The sequence below is a fragment of the Cupressus sempervirens genome, chromosome 6, assembly GCF_028749045.1.
Source record: "Cupressus sempervirens isolate cs-2001-9-10 chromosome 6, ASM2874904v1, whole genome shotgun sequence".
Taxonomy (NCBI): Eukaryota; Viridiplantae; Streptophyta; class Pinopsida; order Cupressales; family Cupressaceae; genus Cupressus; species Cupressus sempervirens.
This window is the reverse complement of record NC_143123.1, coordinates 262613410-262636104: the sequence shown is the minus strand read 5'-3', so window position 1 is coordinate 262636104 and position 22695 is coordinate 262613410. Positions and strand designations below refer to the sequence as shown.

General features: G+C 36.4%; 1 protein-coding gene and 1 pseudogene across 4 annotated transcripts in view; both read left to right on the top strand.

Annotated features, from left to right (window-relative positions):
* The window catches only part of LOC149552242 (nudix hydrolase 19, chloroplastic-like), a 153352-nt gene that overhangs the window by 90691 nt on the left and 39966 nt on the right, over positions 1-22695 (top strand). The gene's annotated exons all lie outside the window — the stretch shown is intronic.
* On the top strand, positions 7978-10860 carry LOC149552243 (uncharacterized; annotated as a pseudogene).

Sequence of the window (22695 nt, the reverse complement as noted above, 5' to 3'; positions counted from 1 at the left end):
ATTTCTTTTCAATTTATCTCTGATTATGCACTTGTTCTTATCAAAAGTCGCTTGATAATTTTGGTCTAACATTTGTCCAACAAACAAAAAAAATATTTTTGAGTGCTGGAATCAATAGTGTTTCATTTAGATGTTTTGCTCATTCTAGGAGGGTTAGTGGTGGACTCATTTCAGTGGTAGAGTTTGTGATAGGCTTTTGTCTCTTTTTGCAAAGCTTTCTAAAGAAGCGGGCACCCTTCTATGTTCTTTTTTGGATGGATTTTGGCTTCTTGGTCATTTACATTGTGAGAATCTAGGGGGGGTCTCATTAGCAACAAAATGTATTGAAAAAGTTGTGACCAAAAGACAACAATTAGACAGTGACCATAAAGAAAGGGCATTAGAATATTATAATGTTTCTTTAATGGTCATCTTAGTCTTTAGTTTAAGGTAGTTTCTATTTCCATCTTTATTTCAGCATTCTTTCTTTAAGAAGTGTCTTTGTAAATCTATATAAGGAGCTTTCATCTCCTTTGTTTATTGCACTACAACAACATCGATTTACCATAACAAAATCTTCAACTTCAAGCATATAGATACCCAATTTCTTACGCAGTAGTAGCCCATGTATTACTACTGTGGCTTGATTTTAACTCATGTTAAAATTCAGCTCCAAAAAGATCATATGAAGTAAAGTGTACATGTTTATCATTTTCAACTCATATTCAAAATTATTGATAGAATAGGAAATGTCATTGTATAATTCTTTCCGAATATACGACTGATATTTACAAAAGAAATGAAATGATCAAAAAAATGTTGAAAGTAAATTTCTATCACACAATTGACCATGAGAGTAGAACCTAAACTACTGATATATATATTTCTACTCTGACAAATAAACAACTTGAAAGGAAAGAGAGAGAGGAAAAGGTCATGGGCATTAGTCATTGCTTGTAATGACTGGTTGACATGCATCCATTTGCTTCCATCCATCTGTTGCTTCGAACTGCATCCCATTCACGTGTCCGAACCCTGCATTAAAAAAAAAATTGTTAGATCCAATGGATCTAAGCAATGCAAAGTGTTTCATTTCGCCTCATTCATATTCCTATCATGCCATTTATCTTCACAAAGTAAAATATATATCAGCAAAGAAATGAAAACAATTACGCCTAAATATTTTACTACTAATATGTTTGTTTATTGTGCAACATCCTGTTTATAATGGATACGCAGATATAACAGTAGGCTCCCAGAAGGGTTATTGATCCTGGTGTACCCATTAGAGATAGGACCTATGAAGCTGATCAAAACAAGTAAAAACAGAAGAACAGAAGTATTAAAGGGACGTATTGACTTATGAAACCTTTTACTTTTGTAAATAAGATTTGCTTCAGCAATTACCACATCAGAAAAGCTGTTGATGAAACAAATACAGCTACACAGATCAAGTTGATGAACAGATAGCTGAAATATGTCAAACATTGGATGCGAACATTTGAAAGCTTCAAGTTTCCTTCAGTTCTTATTCATAAATGATTTATCATATGCACTAATAAAAGCAAACAACACTTGTATATTCTTATATACACTATACAAAGCAATGATGAAACACGAAGGACATGGTTTACATCTATAGCAATAAACAGAGCAGAGTTTGTAAACATGCAAGCCATTTGGTTTAAAGCATTGAAACTTACAGAAGGCATTTTAGCTACCACACAAGTGAAGCGGAGAACACTCAGAATGATTCCAATTCAAACATTAACATGTGATATTGAAGTCAAAAGTGCAGAGATAATTTTCTACTTATAGAGGAGCACAAAATGAGCAAAATAGGAAGACTCAAGGATCAATCAGCAAGATCGTGAAGGCATAAGTGTGAATTGAAAATAAGTGTAAAGGATGATAACCACAAATTTGACCACGGTGATAATAATGCTAGCTGTTTGGGCAGTATTGAGCTATATAAGGATCAATGAAGTAAGTTGATATGTTGGATAAGGAAGGAATTTTAACAGTGAAGCTACAGAAAACCCTCTTAAAACTTTGTTGATATGTTATCATTAAAGAAAACCCTCTTAAAAATTTGAAAATACAAGTAGATCTATTCAAAGGAGCTGAAGGTTTTGAAAGAGGACGTTGATATGTGAATATGGGGAATTCTTGTAAAGATCTGGAGAACAAACCCATGTGTGAGCTGCAACAACAAGAGAGATTCAGTCTTTGTTTAGGAATTTTAATAATTCCAACAAAATGATGCAATATTCTCATTCGAGGTCTTTTATGATATAACTAAAATGAAGAAATCCTCCAGATAACAAAGAAACCAATTCACAAGCTATGAAATTTCCATACCCAACAGGAAAAAACAAGAATTAAAAGAACCCTCTTTCTCAAAATGAATATGCAGAGGCACCCATGAAAGATTCTGGAAGCCACAGGAAAGCTACAAACCCTCAAATGGCAAGAAAAAGTGAGCAAGGAAGTAAAAGCTATAAGCTTGAACTATACCCAAGCAATGGAGAACTGCTAGGGTATAATACAAAGCATAGTTCCAAGAATCATGGCGATTCATGCGATTCACGCGATTCAGCGATTCGATTCAAGCCAAACGATTTTTTGTGAATCGGTGAATCGAATCAGCGATAAAGGGTTTATGAAATAAGTTAGTCACTAAATTTCAAGGGTTTTTTAAATTTTTCGATTCATGGCCGATTCAATTCCGATTCATGGCCGATTCACGATTTGATTCGGCCTTGCCGATTTCGATCCGATTCCGATTCTTGTTACTTTGATACAAAGTGGTCAAATACCATTTTTTTCAAATACCTAGCAAATAAGAGCCCTCACAGGTTTGACAGCAAGAAGTAAAACTGGAAATCTAAAAGTATTATGCACAAAGAAGAGTATTTTGTTGATTGGTAAAGGAATTTAGCCCTAATTCCTCTTTTCCACCATAGCGGCTCACCATTTTAAGCAAGAACTTCCAGAAATTGTTGAAGCTGAATGAAATAAACAGAAGCCCTACAAGTTGCTATTACTTGACAAACTGAAATCTGTAGCAAGCATCAAAAAAAAACAATAATCCACAATTCATGCATAAATGGTAATGAGAAGTATATTTCTTGCTTACACAATTTGGAGGAAATTGCATGTAAACTGGAGAGATTAAAACCCTTACAAATGGTGCCAAAGGAATCTCCAAAAAATCGAAGGAATGGTCATACACAAATCCAGAACTCACGGCAGGATAAGATATCAGATCAAGGACCAAAAAAATGAATAACTCTAATCATGGCTATAGTTACAAGTTCCAGCTATAGAAATTTAAACCTTTTCCATGGCAGCATCAGAACTCCAAGTTCTTAGAAAACGCAACAGGAGAGGATGTTGCTGAATCAAAAAACCTCATTGTGGTAGAAAAAGCTCTAGAATTCTAAGAAGCTGAATGCAAGAATCAGAGCAAAGCATTCAACAACAGAAAATGGTGGCCAAACACCAAGAAAACTTCCAGAAATCCTATGTTTCCTAATTCCTCTCAAACTTTTCAAAAAACACGATATGCAAAGTGAATGAGTTTAGGGTATTTACGAGAGATGTGTTTTCCCTGAACTCTTTTCTATTTGTTTTGAAGCCTGGGGGGTATTTTAGGTGGGATTATTTTCCTTTTATTTGAATCTGTTTAATCCATGTGTCGTGGTGAGGGTAAATATGTTTAAAAAAGGTTGTGTTAAGTATCTTCTAGGTTCTAAATTATTACACTTGCAATTTAGATGGAGTTATTTAATGATGTTTTTTATAAATCATTAAATAATCTCAATTTTAATAACTTAGATGTCAAATGTGACACTTACAAAGGAGATAAGGTTTGGATTGAACCTTCATTAAGTGTTGACTGAGTAAAGTTGGAATTATTATTCTTAACTAAATGACAAAATCAGTTAAAAGTCACGAGGAGTATATTTAGGAGGCAGTTTGAGGTCGGATTTGAATTTGCTAGGTTAATTTGGAGGTCTTTCTGAATAGTTGGAGCATTTTGGGACAGTTTTGAGTGAGTCATAAGTGTTATTATGAGTTAGTGGGATTATGAGGCAATTAGTCATCATTTTTTATGAGTATTGACTCCTTTTCTGAAGGCTATTTTCATGGATTCGACCCCAAGGGGGTTTGTACTTAGTCTCTTGCACTCTTATTGTTTAGAGAGTTCCAATTATGAAGAGGAGGAATTTTTTGACATTTTTCTGGTGTGTCTTTTGTAACTTATTTCTAGAGACTAATATATGGACTGAATCATTTTGTGACAGTTTCTTCTTAAAATGCAGCCTTTTTTTTGTTGTCTTGCATTTTGTCACCACAAAATGTTGCTAACAGCGCGAAACATTTTCAAGCTAGTTTCATGTCTCTCTAAGCTGAATTTGATATTCAATTGCTTATTGTTGATCGATCAATCAACTCCAATTCGTATATCAAATTGTTTTGTTGAAGGTTTTCGTCAAGTATTTTTTGTTTTTCTTTCTATCGAGCCTTTGATTGATTTTTGAGGCCTTCATCGTTCATTTCTTTTCTTTTGAGTTTGCATTTGTTGGTTTTTAGTTCTTTGGTTTTGCTCATGTCATGGCTTTTGGTTTCCCTTCCGATTTGGTATAATTTAGAGCTCAATTGGAGTTGTCGGTCAAGATTTATGGTCATTTTAGTGCCTCAAAAGTGAAGCTTTTTGATGCGACAACACGAATTAAAAATATCATATTATATTATTAATTTGACATTCACTTTTTGAAAAATAACTTAAAATTTAAATTAACTTTATGTTATGTTTTTAAGTTACTTTATCATTAAATTTTTCACTTAAAGTAACTATAGTGCATTTTATGTTATAATTTTTTATCATTAAATTTTTCACTTCAAGTAACTATGGTGCACTTTATGTTATAATTTTTAAAATGGAGTTACTTTTTGATTTTTCACTTAAAGTAATATATAAACTATATAGTTTCAGTTTAATTTTTGACATTTAAATCAAATGCTCATTTAAAGATTACTTTTAAGTGATATTTACGTGTTATATTTTTAATATGATATATAAATATGGTTTAAGTCCCATTAAAGTAACATTTTAATGAAATTAAATTGATATATGTTTATTAAATGACTTTTAAGTTATCAAAAGTGGACATTTTACATGTTACTGCATATAAAGTTCAACTTAAAAGCATAAGACTATCAAAAGTGGACCTTTTTTGTCTCATTACACCAAAAATGTGAGCTTTCACTTAAAAATGCGTCATTGCATCAAAAAGATGAGCATTCACTCAAAATATGCAATCCTTCCTAAAAGGTCCGATTTTAACCAAGTGCATATTTTAAAATGTGTCATGCCTCCCAAAAGGTGCAATTTTCCTTATGGGGAGTTTTAAAAATATGCATTCCATCTTAAAAGGTCTGATTTGCATCTTGTGCATATTTTAAAACATGTCATGCCTCTTAAAAGATCCGATTTTGGAAGAACACATGTAATTGGGCCTCCAAGAACCTGATTTTGGAGATTTGAGAGATTTACTTGATGGTTTTGCATGAGATCTTCTCCAATAGGGTCGTTTTTGCTTGGCAATGGATTTTCTAATATAATAAAATGGATTCTTCTTGCTAAAAGACGTTTTTCTAAGCTCTATCCTAGGGCACGTTTTTGGTGAAAACTCCAAATAAATCCATTTTTGGCCCACATTTTTTCTCAAGAAGGAATTGATTTGGCATATTTTGGAGATTGCATTACATTTTGGTACATGTTTTGGTGCTCAATGATCAAAATGTTCTGATCATGTGCCTTGGAGAAAAACGTTTTTATTAAAAATGTCCCATATGGATGCAATCCAAAAAAAAGGATCTTGGAGCAAGAATAGGGCACGTTTTGGCATATTCCACCTACGATGCTTTGTTTGCTTCCTTCTTCCATTCAAATTTGATTTTTTTTGAAAGATTCAAGTGTTTTTTTAGGATTTTTCAACGTTGGAGCATCTTTTTCCTCCATTTTTGGCACTTAATCTTCATGTAAGTGGACTTATTCTTTCTTGCTATCCAGTTTGTGCTTATCTTGCTGATTTTATGCACATTATTGCTTGATGATTGCCACTTGTTGAAATCAATACCATGGAAAGTGCATCTTTCCTTTAAAAATGAAGAAATTGTTCATTTTCATGTTTTTGGTTTTTTCCCAAACTCCAAATTTGAAATTGTGTTGAAGTGCTTTGCATATTGACATGTTTGAGTCACTTTCCAAAGGTACATTTTTCTTTTGAGTTTTTGTGTTTTGTGTGCTTGCTTTCTAATTTTCTCCACTTTGGAGAAGTTACAAGTTCTTTCCCAAGAATTTGTTGTTTCACTTCATGCGAAAGCATCATCATGTTCCACTTCCATCTTCCATGTCACAACACTTCACATCTCATCCGACAAATGCAATTACATGTTTTCCATCTCATTAACCATCCGCACATGCATGTAATTTTTCCGCTTCCATTTTCACTCATCTCACTTTCCGCATTCACTCGCACAACACGATTATACGAAAAACTTTACATGTAATTGCATCTTAAAACCTAGATTTTGACTAAAAGTCAATTTTTGAAAAGTCAAAAAGATGTTATTTTCATTTTCCATGTACTTTGACTTCACCTTTTCACCAAAGTTGACTATAAAGTTATTTCTCCCTCTTCTATTTTCCATTTCCATCTCTCTATATGCATTTGCGCCTTCATGAGCAAATACATGTTTCCGCATCTTTCCATGCTTTGCCCCTCATCCCTCATTTGCTTGATGGAGCCTAATTTTTGTGCTTCCAATTGTACACATTTTCATTATGGACTAGTCATTTGATAACTGTACACTCGAAAGTGTCCCACTCTAAGCCCTTTTATCCAAATGATTCCATGAGTTTGGAATGCTTGGATGTTGGCTAAGAGCTTCCTATCCACGGAGTGCAAGAGAGTGTATTTCAAGTGCAAGGGCTCTCAGCTAAGCCTTCAAAATACTCTTCTTGTTAGTAAACCATGCAATGGGAGGTTCCAAAAACAAGATGCAAGAATGCAAATGTCCCAAGGAGTTCCTCAAGGATGTAATGCAAATGAAGATTAAGCTAGAATGAGATGTAAAGTGTAGCTATGCTAAGCATGTATGAGAGTGTTACAATCCAACTATTAGACTATATGATTTAAGCTACATGTAAAAATGAAAGCTAAGCTAAGCTAGAATGCCATAGATGAGAGAATATAGACAAGAAAGAGAAGTTCTCCACAAAGCTCTAAAGAAACTTGTTAGAAAACTTGCAACATAACAATACTCAAAAGATGGATGTTTTGAGGGGGAAAGCTCTCTCCCTTTTAAAGTCGTACGGACGGTAGAGATCAAAATGAAGGTGGTGGATGATCAACGGTAGAATTTGAAAAGAGGAGTGATCCATGTGCACACACAAGTCAACCAATAGAATATAAGTTGACTTGTCATATAAGACAAAAGTCACAAACCCTTTTATTTTAATTGCAAAATAGAAAAAGGACTTTATATGTGAACTTTAAGTGGGTTAGAAGAATGGGGTCTTTTATTTAATTAAAAGGGGACATGTTCTTTTAATCAAATAATGAAATTAGGATAGCATAGTCAAACTATAGGTTATAATCAAATTGATTGATTATTAGCAATTTGGTCTAGGTAAATGATTTAATTAATTTAGCCAAAATGCTGAGAAGGGAGCTAATAGTCTAGATGACCATTTTTAGGTGATTACAATAAACAGAGATCAATATGAAAAAATCTCAAAATTGCAGATCAAAGGTGTCAAGGACTGCACAATATTATATGTGAGCGATGGCTATTAGCAATAACAGTGAACTATTGATAGAAGGAAAGCATGAAATAGAAACTAGTGTGATAGAGCAAACAGACAATGTTGTGAATCCTTTGAATGATGAATTGAAGCACTACTGCAACATAATCATGTGTGGCTGCAAGATTTGCGTTTTTCCCTCCCAAACCACCCACTTATGAGGTTTATAAGGATGGCAATAGATTTTACATTTTTGGGACTCCTCTAGTTGCCAACATGGATGTTACTGTGCTAGATACCAAGGCAGGAAATAAAGTGGTGGCAACTTATTGGCATCATCTTTATGCTCATTTCATATTGCTATATTCCCATGGCAATGCTGCTGATTTGGGTCAGATGTACGATCTTTTTATGAAGCTCAGAGCATATTTACAAGTCAATGTAATGAGTTATGATTACTCAGGGTATGGAGCTTCTTCTAGAAAGGCAATTGAGTTTAATACATATGTTGACATAGAAGTAGTATACCACGGTTTGAAGAGAGACTATGGAATAAGACATGAAGACTTGATTTTGTATGGCAAGTCCATTGAAAGTGGACTAACATTACATTTGGCTTCTACCGAACCTGAGGGTTGTTGTTCTTTGGACTAACAATCTTAAGATCTTCAAAATATTAACAAGATTCAACACGTTAGACGCTCAGTACTTGTTATGCATGGAACAAATGATGAGATAATTGATTGGTCCCATGGAAAGCGGTTTGCAGGCAACAAAATGAAGACATCTTGATAAATTTTTTAAAGACAGATGGTTTCTCAAGCAAGAGATATATTTTATTATTTGCAATATTGTCGGTTTCTTACATTGTTTTATGTTTATTACAGGATGGAGAAGACTCTAGGGAGCAGAAAATTCAAACCGAGATGTCAAATCGATGAAGATGTGCAAAGACAAATATATGCTTGAGGATACTGATCACGAGAACACATGTAACCTCCAAGAAATTGTTTTCTATGAAGAAATACGAGATTTCCATGGAATCCGATGGTGTGCATGTGGATGAAGGAGCCGTCTGAAGTCAGGAAAGCAAGTGCTTCGAATCATTCCAATGAAGACAGAGAATGCGTAGCGTAATCTTAATGCGATGCCTCTTGCAAAAGACAAAATTATAATCTTGAGTTGGAGATAGTCTAAGCAATATGATGAATAAAATGGCCTTGTCGGGAGTAATTGAAAGGTGGGCAATAAAGAAGAATTCCATGCAGATGATGTAGATGAAAAAATATCATAGAATATGGTTGGAATTGCATAGAAAAGGCGACCACGGGAATGAGATAATGTGTTAAATATCACAAGCCGCACAAGGATGCAGTTGCCGATTATAATTTAATAGTTTTAAAATCATATTTAAATAAGGATTAGTTTCTTTTTGTGAAAGGTTGCAATGTTTGATAATGCAACCGACATCTTTTAGTTTTCTATAAATATATGATATGAAAAATCAAACAACTACCATTGATTCATTTTTCAAAAAATATTATCTGCATTCCTGAGGCATATAGATTATTGTAATCTTTTTGCTAGAAGAGACTAAATTTGAACTAAGCTCCAGGAGATTGAAACTATTGGGCATATTTTTAATATTGCGTGATGTAAAATCGTGTTGGGTGGAGCATCTACAATTGAGTTTCTTTAACACGAGTTTTTCCGCAGTATAATCAGTAAGGTTTTTATTGACTTTAGAGTTAAATATATATAGTTCGTCCTTTATGATCTTTTTTGTTTTCTATTAATAATTTATTATTGGGATAAGTTGATTAAATTATTTGTTGCTATTTAAACCTGATAAATACAAATTTTGTGAAATATTTTAATTATTTTCTTATTTGTATCTATTTTGTCCTGTTAAAGGTTAAAGCATTATAGACTAGTTCCAATATGCATAAAACGAAATAGTTTGACACATCCCAGTAATTCATTTGTTTATAGATTTAATATCATAATATCATAAAGTTGTATGTGAAAACATATAGTCTTCACTCTATCGCCCATTTGAATTTCAACACTGATCTTTAAATTGCTCATTTTTCTCTATCTATTTGCTGGCAATGTTTTGATCTCTTTTTGTTAAAGGTTTAGTATCTATTTGTTTTAGTAATCCATTTTTAATCTTATTCCAACATTCTCAAACTTATTTAAGTAATCACAACTTGAAGATTAATATTCATCAATCGCAATCCAGAAGTTTTCCTTAAAATCTTGCCACTTAAGGAAATTTTCTTTGCATTATATCTATTCGCTATAAAACATCTTGGATCCAAGTTTTGTTATTCAGGATTAGGTGTACAAGCCTTGATTTTGCGGAGCCAAAAGCGCAGAGGATCTAAATCGAATTGATTGATCTTGTCAAGTTGGCCAAAATCGATTAGACATCCTAGCATCGAGCGGATAAGGCTCGTAAGTTTTTAATCAACGGTTTTGATAACCAACACTACCCTTGCATATAAAGTTCATCCTTCATCTACATTCTCATCCCATCTCACTTTCCATTCCCTATTACATGTAATCATTTTTCATGCAATAATGCCTTGAAAACCCTAAGTCATGTTTGAAAACCAACAATCTTCATTCGTACGCATTTCCATGCATTCCACCTTCACACATTTTCATTTCATTTCATTCCATCTTCAATTTTTCATCTTTATAACACTTCATTCCACATTCCATTCACTTTTCATCTTCATTCATTGAATATGCATATGATTTCCTTTTGACATCATTTCATTGGATCTACAAAGTCTTCAATTTGTTTCTGAATCTTTGTTGTTGATTGCAAATCAACTTGTATGGCAATTCTTTCTGATGATGTGTTTATGTTTTGGGATTTTTGTGTTGCAGCGCAAACGCAAGAGATGCCGTCATCATCAAAATCCAAAGGAAAGATGAAATGTCAATACGATAAAGAGTTGGCTCATGCAACTTCCTCATCAATCGTATCTGTTCTTGATAATGTAATGGACGCAATGATCGGTCATGTGGACATGGCTGATTTTCTGTAGAGAGTTGAAAATCTTGTTGGCCACGAGATGAAGTGCATCAAAAGAAGTCACATTCACTTGGTGTCTGCATTTCCTATGGCAGCCATGGAACTTGATTTCGTTCTTGGGTGTACAAGACACTTTAGTCCAAAATTGAAGACTATCAAGGACATTGACAACAAGATTGTCATTAGCCTTGATCCAAAATCATTGAGCAGATCTTCAAGGTACCACATAAATTAGAATGTGTAGATCTAACCAAAAAATCATCTTTGGCATGCTAGAATGAAAAGAAAGGTGATTATCAAAAATATGTCAACCTATATTGGTTAGAAAATAAAGGAACAATTTCTCAAGATGGCCAAAGACCGTTCATCGGTCTAACTTTAAACAAGAATACAAAGATCTCATCATCCTTCTTAGCAGAGTTTGCGGTCTCAAAGATTCTACTGATTTCGAGCCATGGATGTACAAGTTCATCTTTCAAATCATGGAAAGCAAAGAACACATTTTTTGAGGAGAGTTGATTAGCACTACACTTTGCCAACAGTTGCTCAATGTAGGAACTTCAACACTTTTTTACTTGAACTCCTACCTTGTCTACATTGTTGTTGCGATGGGATCTTTCTCTAGTCTCTCAACCAAGGGAGATTGTTTTCAGATTCCATTTTGGAATTAATCTGACCAAATCACTTTGGCTAATAGTAAATTCCATTACAGAAGAGTCCAAGATGTCTTCTTTGGGCATTTCTAGTGATTATTCGAGAGACAGTTATCTGTCAAGAGGGTATCTGATGCAACATGGGAAAAGGTGAATCAATATGGTTGTATTTTCATTCAGTTTCCAAATTCTGCATATTTGAGAGTTGGGTATTTTAAAGGCGAGTTGTATACCTTACTGAGGTATGCTACAGATTGAATCATCTTGATGGAGCTAGTTAGACAACTCATGGATGTGTAGTGTGATCAGCATGCTATGCATAGGCCTAGTTTCAGTATTATTTCAGCCAAACCCTTGGCGATTGGTAATTATTCAATCAGTTTTGTGCCCAAAGCAAAAAACATGGAAGTAAAGTTGCAGTTGACCACTTTGAAGAAGTTCAAAGCCAGATTCAAATTTGATTATCGAGAAATGAATTCTCAAATAAAAAGAGCTTACACGCATGTTCATCGCATTGAGGACATTTGGATTGATATGAGAACAAAGCTTGACATAATGAAGATGGACTACGACAGATTAACCTTGCATCAGATAATCGATCTTAACATGTTGGAGATTCCTTTAGATTTCCAAGTTGAAGATAATGGCAACATCCTTGATCCAGGGTTTCATCAAGCTGACTTTGATAAGAAGTACCCTTTTCCTATTCACTGGCAACGATAGGAAGGTACATATATAATGGATAGATTTCAATCCATCTTGGTAAACACCAACAAATGGCTGAAAAGTAAAGGCCTTAAAAGAGTAAATCCTTAGATGGGCTTGGATTGTGGAAGCTTTGGTCCCCCCTGGCAGGAAGTTACAGCTAGAGATTCGGGGAAAGATGGTGCCTAATCTTCTAGTGCTAAAGGTTCCCTCAAATTCAATTTGAAGGATGGAAAAGGATCTAAGTCATCTCAGATCTCTGAACTAGTTCAAGAATCAGAGGAAGAATCGGAAGAGGAATTGGAGACAGAATAAGATAAAGAAGATACAGACGAAGAAGGGGAAGTCATGATCATATCTCCCCAAGGCCTGCACAAACTCATGCACCGTCCATACATGAGCACCTTTTCTAGATGAAGTAGATGATAATATGTATTCATTCTCCATTGCTTTCACTCCTGTTCTAGTCTCGAAAGTCAATACAATGACCCTTCCTATTTCTTTTGCTGCTCCTCTCATTCCCGCAAATGAATAATATGAGCATTTGGAAAATGTGTTCGAGGATTTTCCAATTCTTATAAGTGGTCAAGTTTCCCAACTTGATACATCTTTGACGGGTTTTGAGCTTTTCATGACAAAGTCCTCTCAACATGCTCTTATCACTTCAGCTGTGCATACTGAATCTTGCTCTGTTAAAACAGAAATACAATCTACATCAATGCCAATGGTCTCCACTCTACCTGCTTCTACAGATGAAGGTTTCAGTTTGCCTACATGGTTGAGTAGAATAACAATAGAAAGAAGAAAAGTGGTTGTACCTTCGAATAATCTCCCTGTCAAGAAAACCAAGTCTAAATCTTTGAAAGATAAGATTGTTTCAAGAATTTTGGTTGATTCAGATAAAACCAGATTTGTTGAAGTTGTTGAGCCTTTGGTGGACAAACCTTTTGAAGGATTTACTCATTCTAATTACAAGTTTACTTTACAAGTTTACTAAGGTTGAAATCGGGAAACAATCACGTCTGAGTTGTTTACAAGATGCTTAGGATGCATTTGCTAATGTATCAAAGAGCAATCATGAGTTATGGGAGAAGAAAAATCAACTCAAACAAGAGGTTTCTCGACTGAACGAGGTCATTCGGCAACAATCTTCTCAAAGTGTTTTTGTTATGTCTTAGACATCTAAGGAAAGGAAGCTGATTGAAGCCACCAAGTCTTGGATAGGGGAAATCATCTCTGGAGAAGTTCGAGCTATCACGGAGACATTTGCAGTTCTTAGGCACGTCAAAAAGATAAATGAAATGGAGCAAAACTTGATCTCTTCTTTGACTCAAGAGAGAAATCCTCAATGATTGGGATGAGATAGCAAGATTTGACCTAGATGCCTTGGTCTCATGTGACATTCTTCCATCATGTGAAATGTTCTTCAGATTCCAAGGACTTATTGGTTACAAAGAAGAAACATTGAGGAAGCTGATTACAAAGTTGCAAGCAATCCTTGGAGATTGTCAAGCAGTTGAAATAGGTTTTGTGATTTGGAACAGATGGGATGCCAGGTTATTGATGAATCTAGTAATCTCATTGCAGTTGAAAGGGTAAGCTCGGAATATACAATTAGGATCAATGCTGATTTAGATTCTGAAGACTTTGGTTCACACACAATGAACAAGTTTGTCTCGTATAAATCCTCGACAAAACACTCATTAGATTCTTTGGCAACAAATTCCAAAGTTGTACAATCAGCATATGCAGATGCAGTAAGGATCAAAGCTATATCAAAGACCATGGAAATTACTGATCTTTCCACAATGTGTAATATTGTCGTCAAATTCAAGACACTGAGAAACAATCTTTAAGATTGTTGTTTTTGTTTTTACTTTTGTTTGTAGGTCCAAGAGACCACATTACATTAAAAGATGTAATTACACGTAATGTGAGTTACATGTGTATGTAAAAGATGTACTGCGAGTTGCATGTAACCCTATATTTTCTCTTTTAGTTAGACTAGGTCAAAGTTGGTTGAGTTGCTTCAACTTTTTCCTCCACCTTTTTCTCAACTCCTGTGCCTATATAAAGGAGTACCCCCTCATTGTAAATATCATCTTTATCTTTATGCAAGAGAGCTTTGGAGAAATTGTGTCCGCAAAACTTTGTTAGTGTAGCACTATTTTGAGAGAAAAGTGAATACAATGGAGTATTTAACTTTGATTAAGTGAGATTGTTACTTGCATGAGATATGAGCTTTGTCTATAATTCATCTAAGTTATCTTTGATTCATGTTATCTTGTGTTCTTGGTAATTGTATCTTGTGAATTGAATATAAAAAGAGTTAAGAAGCAATTGGAGCCGAAGCTTTGACTAGGAGCAATTGTGGAAATATATAGCTCGAAGCTTTGTCTGTAGCTTATACTTCTTTCTTAGTTCGCAAAATAGTTAAGTTATTCTTACCTTTAGGAGTCTTTGTGCCCTAATTGTAAATATTTTCCATATAGAAGTTCAACTGGACTTAGAGCCAAACTGGTACATTTTTAGCTAGCCTTTGAGTTAGTGAAGATTTATTGGTATCAGTGTTTCCAACTCTTGATAAAAGTGTAGTTAAAGATTCATCCTGTCCATTACTCACTTCACGAGTAAGTGGATTCTTTCGTGAAAATTAAGAAGAAAGGATATTGGTAAGACCCATTTTATAAATTGTTAAGAAAAAGGCATCAAGGAATAAGGGTAGCCTAATAAGATATGGTCAATAGTTTCTTTGTGCTTCTTGCATTGTACACACCTTGAAGGACCATTGAAGTCCAACTTGCAAAACCTAACTATTGTTAAAATTCTTATTTGAAGCATTACTATGCAAAGAATCTAACCTTTGGCAAGTAATGCTTGCTCTAGTACAAATTGAGAGGAATATCAATACTAGAGTATTCTGGGTCCCAAGAGAAGTAGAGATATCCTTCTTTTGCATTGTATTGCCCTACTTTTGACTCTCCTCATATTAGGACATCTTCCCTTTGTCCTAAGACTATCATCCTCTTCGCTAAGGTCTTAGTAAGTTGCTTTGCCTCAATAGACAAGAGACCAAGAGAGAACAAATCCAATCATGTCCAACCAAGAGTCAAATCTCCTTCCACAAATGAAACATAATCTTATACATGATTTCCCAATAGCTATTTCAAGATGTGTTTGGTCTGCTATAATTGGATAGTGTTGTCTAGATTTGGGAGACTTGCCTAAGAGTCCTACCAAAAGTTTTCTTTTCTCCCTTTGTAATATCCCAAGATAGATAGTTTGCAACCACTAGCTTGCAAGTCTGAATGAAGTTCCAAATTATGTATACACTAGGTGGATTAATTGTGATTAGTATAGCTTTAGGTTCTTCCTTTTCAATATATTTGCCTTGAAGTATCTTCAACCATTTCCTATTTGGCTCTTTCGGCATCCACCAGACTAGTTTCACCCCAAGGGCCCTATTTTGAGAGAAGAGTTTCTAATCTCCACTCCCCATCTTCCTTTTTCCTATGAATTATCTCCCATTTTGTGAAAACGATTGTATCACTTTCCTTTGAGTCATGCTAGAAATGTTTTCTTAGTTGTTTACCAAGTCTGGTTTTGGCCCCAACAAGTATGGCTAAGCAAGGGAGAAGATACTAAGGATGGCTGAAAGGACAACCTTAATCATTGTCATTCACCCTATCCAAGTGAGTTGTCATTATCTTTGTAGCTTCTTTCGATTTAGTTTTTCTTTTAGTAGATCCCATAATCCTACCTTACCTTAGACCCTTGGCCAATGGAAGACCCGCATGTACACATGGAAACTGCCCTTGCTTGAAATTGAGAACTATTATTATCTCCTCATTGTGGATAGAGGTGTTAAAAAAAAAAGACTTCAGATTTGTTTTTGTTAACGTCTTGCCTTGATGCCAAGGAGTATTGATTTTGTATTGCATCGATTTGTAGAGCTTCCCTTCTTTTTGCAGTGTTAGAAAGCACAATATCATCAACAAATCACTGATGGGATGTATGTGGCATTGAACTATTTACTTCAATCCCTTTTATATTTCCACTATTATTTCTATATTTATTATTTGACCCAAAGCCTCCACCATAATAATGAACAAAAAACGGGATAGGGAATCCCCTTGCTTTAGTCCCCATGACTTCAGATTTTTTTTGTTAACCTCTTGCCCTGATGCCAAGGAGTATTGATTTTGTATTGCATTGATGTGCAAAGCTTCCCTTCTTTTTGCAGTGTCAGAAAGCACAGTATACCTTGCCTAATTAAATTGGATTGGGGTTGAGGTGCTACAAATGGTAATGGGAGGTGGCTTGATGACCACCTCTATGCCACAAACAGTAAAATGGAAAGCTTCAATTTTTCGATAGTTCATGGCTTTTGGTGAAGGAATTTGAGCAACCCTTGAGTGGGAATCATAATAAGAGATTGAGATGGAAAGGCGGTTGTGGAGTCTTCCTAGAAACTCACAAATGGTGCTAATAATTTGGTAGAGCTCTTAGTCCCACTGTTATTTCTATATTTATTGTTTGACCCAAAGCCTCCACCATAATAATGAACAAAAAGCGGGATAGGGGATCCCCTTGCTTTAGTCCCCATGATGCCTCAAAAGAGCCCTCTAGAGATTCATCAATCGGGATTGAGAACTGAGTGGCAATAAAATTGTAAACCCAATTCAGCCAATCCCTATTGAAGTCATCATTAAACATTAGTAGACACCTTTGGTTCTAATTTAATGCACCCAACTTGTTTAATTTAAGACATGAACATTCCCATGTGAATCAGTAGATTTAGGCACTTTCTTTAAAATATCAAAGCATTTGTTTCATTCCTATGACACAAGTTCAAGGAGCAGTTTCAACTTTTCAAGTATCCATCATGGGCCATTCTTTCTGGAAAATTGGGCTACATTATATTCTAAAGCGATGATAAATGATTGAGCTCTGGATGGTTTAGACCATTCATAGTTCCTAATACTTTAAAAAATGAAGCAATTTAGAAATCTTTGTCTTTCTCACCTCAACCACAAGAGGAAAATTGCACTCACTTTTTAATAAGAATAATAGTAGAAATTTTGTGAAGAGGTTGAGGAAAAAAAAGTGTTCCACCACCCATTGGGGACAAGGGGACAGTTTCAAGTATAGGGAGACCAAGGGCCTAGGTTTAGGGATGTTTGGGGGGATGATGAAGGGTGGATGGCAGGGGGGTGGTGCTGATATACATATAACACTGGAAAGACTAGGAATGAAGGGATGTATAAGATTTACAATTTAAACAAAACTTTGGCAAATAAGAAAAATAAGAAAATTGCAAATTCTAAATACTAGGATATGAATTGTTTGTATCAAGTTTCTCAAATACTCAAATATGACTGCTGATTATGAGTGATGTTTGATGGAAAGTGATTCTATTATTCACCACTTATCGTACGAAATCCTTATGCATTTCAATCAACCATGTATGAAAATGGAATTGAATAATGGATTGTTGGATAAACATGATAGGAACACCACATGAATTTCAATAATGGAAACACCAACATAGAAACCTCGGTTCTGATTTTTTTTTTTAGAGTAGCTAGTGTAATCAGCAATAGTGTATGCAACAGTAGCTGAAAACCCTAATAAACAACCTGTATTAGGTTTGCAAATAATCTGAAAATGTCCTTCAGTCAACCAAAAAGATGTGTACATCTGATTTTCTTTCAAATATATTTAATTTTTTTAAAACAAATGTGTACACTTTTTAAATGTCTAGGGATAGGAGACTCTTAGAAGTCTTCAAGATACTTAGGGGAAACCTGGGCATCCCTGTCATCGGTAAATATTGTGTGACCTACGGACCCCTTCGGGAAGGTTCTTGTTATGTAGCCAACAGGCCCTTTTGCAATTCTTATGTAGCCGACGGACCTCTTCGGGAAGGTTCTTCAAGAAGTATATATACACCATCCGAGATCATTGTAATCATCAGAAGCAATTTGTAATATCTTTGGCATATGCGAATAATAAAAGGAGTACTGTTCTTGTCTATTGTTTGTGTGCATTTATCTATTTACCCATACGGTAAACATTTGGCGCCGTTGCTCGATGGACCTGGAATGAAGGCAGTGGAATGAAGACTAATGCCAAATCAGTTGAACAAAAATAAGAACAAGCTGAGGGAAAAAGATGAAGATTGTGCTGCCATCGTCATACACTGCAGCATACAATCGAGCGATGAACTTGGAAAGTGAGCAGAAAACAAAAAAGAAGAGTAGCTCATCCGAGTCATATGACGAAGCGTCGTCGGAAGAAGAGAGCAACGATGACGAAAAGGGCAGCAAGAAGGTCTGAGCTCTCGAGAAGGTTATGATCCAAATGATGAAAGAATTTAAGAACATGCAGAAGGAGACGAAGAGAAACGACCTCTGGTGCACGGAATGTAAGACAGAAGGTCACGCGAAGGGATCCTGTCCAAAGAACTAGTTCTGCGAGATTTGTCAGATCATGAGACATTCCACAAAAGAATGCCCCTTCGATATGAAAATAAGAGGACCTTAACAAGTGTTGTTGACCTAGGAGGCTTTCGCGTCAGGAGGAAGCAGAAACACCAGTAATGAGGGTGCCACATCAGGAGGATACAGAAATAATAGACGAGGGCAAAACAACAACAATGCCAACAATAATAATCGGAGCCGCAGTCGGATTCAATACGATGCGAACAACCGTCCGATGGTACAATGCCGAGCATGCAATTTGTAGGGCCACTTTGCCCAAGACTGTACAACGGAAAATGCATCGAAGTTGTTATGCCGATGGTGTGGTCCTGGAGATCATGAAGATGCCAAGTGCTCGAAATTAGGAGTGAATCTAATTACCATCGGGACAAACGAAGAGGAGGTTTTGGCAATCACACGGAAGCAAGCAAAATTGTACCCTGACCCGACGGAGGAAAAGAAGAGATTAGAGGAAGCACAGGTGGAAATCAAGAAGGCAACGCAGGCGGAGAAAGCACACTTGAAGGACACTACTAGTACCTCAGCAAGAAGCTGTGCGGAACAAAACATCGTCCGACAGATATTACAAATTGAAGTATTGGTCAAGATAAATGATCTGTTGCTCACAATGCCTCAACTCTGATTGGCACTCACAAACATCGCTCTAGTTGCTAAATTATCAGAACAAGCAAGGGAGAAGGAAGGTGGAGCACGTGCAGAGGACCCGATGCTGCTAGCCCTCACATTCGGACGACATCCGACAGTCGTCGAGATGGGGATTTTGGGAATGGTTCTAATAGACACGATTGTAGACGGAGGATCCAGTGTGAATGTGTTACTGGAGGATACCTGGAAGAGGTTGGGACAGCCAACGTTGTGGCCACCTACATTCCAGTTGCTAACAGTGGACCAACATGGCATTAAAGTTTAAACCTCTCAATGTTCTGATGGCACAACCAATGACGATTGGAACACAACCATTCCTACTTAACTTTGTCATAATTCCACTGAAAAGGAGAGGATATGACGCCATTTTGGGTCGTGGATGGCTCATGCAAGCGAAGGTCAAGCATGACTGGAAGAAGAATACACTATCAATGGAAAACAGGGGACAATGATTCATTATTGATTTACACACGCAAATGGTGGGCGAAGACGCTGTATCATCTGATTCTGAAGAAGAGGATGACGGAAAGCAGCAATTGGAACCTAATGAGGAAGGAGTCCTACGGTTGGAAGGTGGATCGACAGACGATGATTTGGATTCGGTGAACAACCTTTTCCACTGGCAGATGGAGGATTATGAGCTCTTTTCGAGTTGTAATATGTTAAGGGTCGATGAGGGTGAAAAAGAAGAGGAAAATGAATGTCTGAAGGAATACAGAGAAGCGAAAGAAGAAAAGGCAATTATGGTTGAAGCTGAAGGAAGAACATACAGTATGAACCTAGAAAAAGGAAAGATCCCACCGTACGGAACACAATGAATGGACCGTGCGGAAAGAAAATGTTACGTCGAACCATGGATATAGTAGAAAGGTGCCGGCAGCAAGGAAAACACATCGTATGGTCTGCATAGGAAACAAAGTGGAAGGGCTTAATAAAAACTTCAGCAATACGGAGTGAAGGTCCTAAAATCAAGAATACAGCTATTGACGGAAAGAAGGGGCACTCGACGGAATCCATGGTACTGAGCTTCGAGAACAAACTGAGTGATATAGAAAATCGGAGGGAGAGATCGTGTAACTTAAATAAACTTGATGAGCAATGATTGCAGACACAATGGGCCACAGAGGTGACACAGAATAGGCGCAAAGCATGGCATGATAGACACCTGAAACTGAACAAGTTCCAACCAGGGCAGCTGGTGTTGAAGTATGACAGATGGAACGAAATCAAACCGGGCAAGTTTAAAGTCAAATGGGTCAGGCCATACCAGAGCTGGGAAGTAGGTGATAACGGAGCAATAAAGTTGTGGACATTGGACGAGGAGGGAATTTTGGAAACAGTGAATGGTTCGAAATTGAAAATATATCAGGCACGACTTGTTCCGTCGTCGACGAATATCAGGGAGCAATAGAATTAAAGGAAAAAAAAAAGAAAAAAAGTGAGAAAAAAAAAGAGAGAAAGAGTTACCGTACGGTAACTTAAGTTGGGTTGGAAGACACCATACGACACTTGCAAATCACCATATGACCTTTTCTAAAGACTCATACCCATACGAAAAAGTACTGAAGGTTGTGATTTCCCATCGTATAGACTTTAACAAAGGAACTTGCAATCTTAAAAACATCGTACAACCAATTTAAAGGAGGAATATAGCGTACGACAAACAAGGCGAAGAGAAAACTTAAAAATTGTACGGCATTTGAGAAGTCTTGTAGCAGTACAGATTTTTAACATAGATTAAAATATTAAATTAGCATTGTACAGGTTCTTGTTGATGCGTCCGTAAGGTGATTCTATGTAGGGGTATCTGTTGCATTAGTATGACAATTTTATGGAAGGATATTGGATGCGTTTGTATGACGATCTTATGAAGGGACCACCGTATGGTTTTGTCTAAAAGCTTTATATTTGTATGGACCTTGCAATCAAGGAACAACAAAAAATATATCTCTGGATATCCACCGTATGAAAGTGTGACTTGTCCTGGTAGACACAGTACAACAATATCACCTGGAAGAGTAAGTAGAGATTGCCGTACGACAATTATAATTTATCTACTGGGCACCGTACATATGAAGCAGACAAAGGAAGGAGTGACGATAGGGAGCAAGATAGAAACCTGTACGAAAAAAGGGAAGCCATATGTTGGAGAAGTGGGAACATCTTCAATGCAGGAAGGGAGCCATTCCATACGGTAGGAATTGGAGAGGGGGAAGAAGATTGCAGTACACCGGTAGATGCAGAAGAAGGGCGATAGGCGATGCCCCTAGACCCCTAGTCAGTGCAGTTATTAGTCGCGGGAAGTGTGACTAGTTGATGAGACCTGGAGCTGCTACAGGCATAGTGTGCCGGAGGTGGAAAGCTCAACGAAGCAAGCCTTTTGAGAGGGGTGATATGCTGTGAGGCGCTTGGAGTAGGTGTTGGACGCGAAGTTGTCTTGGTGGATGCATAGAGAGCTCGAGAGGAGCTGATCATCCAGTTGAAGGCAAAACAACGACACTTGGCTCAGGGTACCCAGGAGTTGGAAACAGAGAAAGCAGTACAGGTGGTTATCAAGGTTAGCTAAGGAAACAATATTGTGTTAATAAAGCCTGTAGATGCAACTTATTTTGGAAACCAGTTTGATGTAGGCACGGACTGAATGTGAAAGTGTTGTGACAGAAATAAATCTATTTTGTTGTAGTTAGTTAGTTAATGTATTCTGTTTTGTTAATCTGTTTCAGATATTTTGTAATTGTCGTCCGTAGATGACTTTTTCTTTTGGGGGGGATGATGTCATCAGTAAATATTGTGTGGCCGATTTGACCTCTTCGGGAAGGTTCTTGTTATGTAGCAGACAGGCCCTTCGGTAATTGTTATGTAGCCGACGGACCACTTCGGGAAGGTTCTTCAGGAAGTATATATACACCATCCGAGATCATTGTAATCATTAGAAGCATTGTGTAATATCTTTGGCATATGCGAATAATAAAAGTACTGTTGTTCTTGTCTATTGTCTGTGTGCATTTATCTATTTACCCATACGGTAAACAATCCCTAGGACACTCAGAGAACTCCTAGGTGTCCTTGAGATGTCCTGGGGACTCCTAATCATCCCTTGTTTTGGCGGTGATTGAACGATGATTGGGGGATGCCCTATCCCAATCCCCTCATCCCATAGACACAGAGATCCAAGGGTTGGGATGCGTCCTCGTGTTTTACAAGAGAAAAATGTTGTTTTGGATCGATAAATAGGACTTAAAACCAAAGAAAACCAAAATTAGCTCTATTATAGAATCATTGGTCCTCAAAACTAGTAGCTTTAGGGCAATTGTAGTGCAGCTATTGTATAAATTGATAATG